The sequence below is a fragment of the Condylura cristata genome, unplaced genomic scaffold, assembly GCF_000260355.1.
Source record: "Condylura cristata isolate star-nosed mole 26May11 unplaced genomic scaffold, ConCri1.0 scaffold00015, whole genome shotgun sequence".
NCBI classification, from domain to species: Eukaryota; Metazoa; Chordata; class Mammalia; order Eulipotyphla; family Talpidae; genus Condylura; species Condylura cristata.
In genome coordinates this window covers 9,323,573-9,328,471 of record NW_004567116.1, presented here as the reverse complement: position 1 = coordinate 9,328,471, position 4,899 = coordinate 9,323,573, and the positions used below count along the sequence as shown (strand labels likewise).

General features: G+C 62.8%; 1 long non-coding RNA gene across 1 annotated transcript in view; it reads right to left on the bottom strand.

Annotated features, from left to right (window-relative positions):
* Positions 1 to 1,675, bottom strand: part of LOC105853677 — an 8,895-nt gene extending 7,220 nt beyond the window's left edge. The window contains exons 1-2 of the long non-coding RNA XR_001145470.1: positions 1,336 to 1,675; positions 467 to 669 (exon numbers count right to left, since the gene is read on the bottom strand). This is a non-coding gene — a long non-coding RNA (uncharacterized LOC105853677). The remainder of the gene's footprint in view (positions 1 to 466; positions 670 to 1,335) is intronic.
* Positions 1,676 to 4,899: the final 3,224 nt, after the last annotated feature.

Genomic DNA, 4,899 nt, shown 5'->3' with positions numbered 1-4,899 from the left:
GGCCTCGTGGCCTCACTTATGAGACACACCTGTGAGGCGGCCTCGTGGCCTCACTTATGAGACACACCTGTGAGGTGAGAGCCGGCGCTTCCTTAGGCACCAGGTGGAGCTGGGGAGCAAGTGCAGGCCTTTGACCCCCACCCAGCCCAGGCATTTTCTGCCATTGCCCAGTGGACCTCAGTCCCCAGGTGCAAAGAAAGATACAGCCGTTCCTCACCCACCCGCCCCCAGAGCTGCCGTCCCACTGGGAACACCAGGTGATGCTGAGGCTGAGAAGACCCTGGCATGGCTCCGGCCATACCCTAGGCCTGCCAGCAGCTGGTTTGCAGGGAGCAGGTGGCTGCTCAGGCTCATCCCCTGACAAGCATCCAGCAGGCCAGGCCTCACTGAGTGCCCCCGGTGGGGGCGGGGGGGCCTGTGTCCCTCACTCACTGGGAACTGGTAGGAGGCTGTGAGCTCCACCCACCTTTGGAGCAGCCTGGGGGTGTCTGATGGAGGCCTGGTCCTGTCTGCTCCACTGAGCTGCATTCTCTCTACACAGATGGTGATACCAACCACAAGCAAGGGATGACAGGGCCAGTGGGTGTTGCCAGGAGGACTTCCTGGAGGAGAGGGCTTCAGCATGGGTTGAGAGCCTGACAGATGCTCCATCCAAGGGATGCTCCAGGCCTGGGGAGACAGATACAGAGGGAGGGGCACACATGGAGTCAGGCCAAGGAGGCTGCTAGCAGCCTCCTTGGGGGGCTGGGGGGGTTGCAGAAGGAACAGTGGTGTTTGGGGCAGCTTTGCCAGGTAGTGGTTGTGGTAGAGGGCGTAGGCATGGGGAGGCTGAGGCAAGCAGGCCGGGGGAGGTGAAGGACACAGGAGCTGGATCAGGGCTGGGCAGTGAGAAAGAGAACACCCAGGTGTGCTTGGGGCGGGGGGGGGGGTCACCGACAAGCAGGGGATGTCTTAGGGCACCTCTGGGCCTCCCCAGACTGCCTGCCCTGTGACTGTCCAGGCAGCCATGTGCCTTGACCCCCCCCCCCGTGCCCCCTACATTAGCCAGACTGAACAGGGCCGCGCTGGCTTCTGGCTGGGCCCTCCTCCCAGCCGACCCCCACTTCCACATGACTCCCTGCCCCTGGCCCTGGCACCCAGTCACCCTCGCCACCCTCACCACCCGCTCCCACCCTCTCCCACCCTCTCTGGCTGCCGGTTAGAGCTTACAGAGCGCCTCATCCACCCCATGCCCTGGTCAGGGCCCCTCTTTGCAGCTCCTGCTGGGGTCGGAAGCATCGCCCCTCCAGGGTGTCCCTCCTGCCCTGGTCCGAGAGGGGCCCCACACTGGCCTACCTTTAGTCTGGACCGTGCACCGTCCTGCACCCACAGATCTCCCTAGTCCTGAAGGATGGAGCCGGGAGGGCAGGGTGCTGTCCGGCACCCTGACAGGCAGCAGAGGCGGCCACACAGCGCTGTCTGCTGCCTGGCGAGAGAGGTCCAGGGGTTCCCTTGTAGCTGTGCAGGTGGGGTGTCCTTTTGTGGAGCATTTCCCAAGTCCCCTGCATCTTGCCACCTGGCACCCTGAGTATGCTGCTGGCCCTTTAAAGCAGAGCAGGGGCTGGCTTTAGGGGGGAAACACCCCAGATTTCTGCCATCTGTTTACCAGCCTGGGCCAGGGAGCAGGACCACCCCAGCCCCCGACAGGGGCACTGGAAGGGCAGGTGGAGCCGGGCATCGATTGCTGTAACCTGATTCCGCGGGGGAGGCGGCAATGACAGCGGCGGTGACGGCTGGGGGAGGAAGCAGCCTGCAGCTCAGGGCTGGGCCAGCCAGAGCTGAGGCTGGGGCCTGGGTCTCAGTCGCAGCCTCCATTCCTGGACCATCTTTTTTTAATGAGCTGCCCAGGCTTCTGTAACGCAGGACACAGAAAGGCAGGCCCAGGCGGTGGAGGCCAGAGGCCTCAGCCCTGCCCTGAGCCCTGGCCCCCCCACTCTTCTGGGCATGAGCGGGCAGCCCTGGGGCCCCGCAGCCCCCCAGCCGGGCAGGGCTCTCCATGCAGCTGGTGCTGAAGATGGATTCCAGCCCAGACAATGACAGCTGGTTGGAGGACCAGTGGGAGCGCTGGTCGGTAGGGTGTGGGGGCTGGTGGGGCTGGGGGAGGCTGGGAGGGGACAGCTCCGTTGAGCTTTGGGTGTCTGTTGGGTCTGACTGAGGGGAGAAGTGAGGGGTGTGGGCCTTGGTTTCCCTGGGGGCTGGGCCATCACCTCTCCTGGGTGACCTTGAACTAGTGGTTTCACTCTGCTTCAGTCTCCTGGCCTTGTTTGGGGAAAGGCTCAGGATCCCCCCCACCCCCCAAGCCTCTCCAACAGAATTCTCCCAAATGTCCCACCCACACCGAACCAGGCTGTGTGCCTGGGGCTGGGGATGAGCAGGTGCAGGGGGCAGGCAGGCGCAGCAGGGACTGGCACAGCCCTGCGGGCTGGGCTGGGGGCCCAGGCCCAGGGCCCTGGGGGAGGGGGGCGGGGGGGCCTTCACTCCAGGAGCGCCCTGCAGAGTTCTGGGGCTAAAGGCACTGGCTCCCCCCTGAGTTCGAGACACCTCCTGGCCCAACCTAGGGCCTTCCCTGGCTCCAGGTGCAACCTGTTCCGGTCCGCCTGCTGGCCAGGTGAAGGTTCTGTGGTTGAAGAGACCAAGGACACAGAAGGGAGGGGGCTAGTCTCTCCTTGAAGCTGCTGCAGCTACCCAGGGTGACACCGGATTTCTCTTCACTTGCTTCCAGGCCTCAAGAGGATTTCTGGGCGGGTGGGGCTGGGGGCTGGGCGCCCTCCTGGAGCACCTTGCTCCTCCTGGCTGCAGGATCGCACAGACAGCCCCCTGCGCTAGGCGGCTGGCGGAGTCTCGTCTCCACGCTGTGTTCTCCAGGGGTGAACCAGCCTTGGCACCTGCCTTGACCAGGGGAGGCATTTCTCTGGCAGAGCGGAGCCTCTGACCAGCTGGCCTTCTAGGCACTGCCTCCTGGTTGGCAGCGGGGTGGACAGCTCCCAGCCGGATGGCACTGGAGGAGCCTGGAGCCTCCCTTTCCTCTCCACCTTAGGAGGCTGCCCTTTGGCCTGGACCCAAAATTCTTTCTCTGCCGGCTAGTTTTCCTTTGCATTGGTACAGATGGACCTTGAGTTTCATCCTCTGGGAGCTGTGATCTGCTTTCAAGGGGCTGCCCTTTGGAAGAGATGGCATCAGAGGGCCAAGCAATCCCCCTGGGTTGTAATGTTGGCTTCCTGTCCCCACCAGGCTCACCCACGACATTAGCCTGGAGGAGTTTGAGGATGAAGACCTCTCAGAGATCACCGACGAGGGTGGCATCGGCCTGCACTGCAAAGACACGCTGTCCTTACGGGTAAGGGGGAAGCTCTCAGGAGCCCCGCTTGCTTGGGGTGGCAGGGGGCGTAGGGGAAGGAGTGAGGTCGGCCCCCTATTTATAAAAGGTCTTTCAGGGCCTCCTTAAATAAGATCATGTACAGGAAGCATCTAATATAATACTTGGCACATCTTCAGTGCTCAATCAGGAATTTAAAAAAAATTTTTGGCCAGGGCCTAAGGTGGGAGGCAGCTCCTTCAGCCCGCCGCAAGAAGGGAGAGGGCAGGAGGTCTTGAGATGTAGGGCAGTAGCAATTAGGGGCTAGAGGTAAGGGAAGACTCAGGGTTACCCTGAATCCGAGGGAGCGAGGGAGCAGCCTTGGCAAAGGGCCTGAGGCAGAGCAGGGTGGAGTCCAGTGGAATCTGCAATGCTTTGGGGCAGGAGAAAAGAGCCAAGGCGCTCTGCGCTGCTGTTGCACCAAACCACAGGCCTCCGGCCCTTTAGCGCAGTCCTAAAGGCCGCACTGAAGGGTCAACCCAGCTCTGCTGCTGCTTTGGGCTCTCGGATCCCCAAATCTCAGAATCCTGCAGGAGGTCCTCCTCAGCATCTGGACAGCCTGGGTTAGATGAGGACCCCCCGCCCCCGCCCCATGTGTTCTCAGAACTCGAGGAAGCAAACTGCCAGCCAGCAGTGGAAGGCACACACAGGCTCCCTTCCTCCCCCAGGAGGCTGAGTGGCCAGAGTAGCTAGGTGACTGGAGAATGGGTGGCAAAGGTGGAGTGCCTGTCTGTGCGACATCCCGCCCCAACCCCCCGGGGATTCTGTAAACTCTGCCAGGCCAGAGGGAGCCAAGGGGCAAAGTTATGTCTCCAGTATCCAGTATCCTCCACCCTCCAGCCAGGCTAGGGAGCGATGGCTCCAGGAGCTTCTTATTCTAGATCCTGCTCTAGCTTCTCTCGGGTCATACATCTGCTCCTGACTGCCACGCTGTCCTCCCCCAACATGCAAAGCCTTGCAGAGCCTGGTCCCTCCTACCAGCCTTGGCGGGAGGCAGGGCTGGCTGGGGGCGCCTTAGACTAGCTCGAGGGGACGTTCACACACACACTTGCCACAGGGTCGGGAGGTCAGCGGAGAGGTCTGGAGAATGGGACCTATCAAGGGGGAGGGGGGGATTGGTGCCACTGTCTCGTGCAGGTGTCCCCCACTTGCCCCTCCCCCTCAGCCCTCCTCCGGGTCTTCTGTGCGCACTGCGGCCTTCCCGCAGTTCTCTCCTGGCTGAAGCTGTTTTCCTAGTTTTCCTCTTGGCTCCCATCGAATACTAGCCCCACCTCCCTCCCTGTGGGACCCGCACTCCTTGGCGACCCTGCGTCCCCATGGCAACAGCGGTGACCTCACTCAGCTCCGCTTACAACCCGGGTGAGGTCATCGCCCGTTGCCAAGGGAACTCCGGGAGGGCACAAATTCAGGAACGGGGGGCGCGAGCCGGGGAGCGGCGTGGGCTCTCTTGGACGCCGACTGCGGAGCGCAGCGGCGGCCTCGCGCGCCCTCGCAGGGGGCGGGCG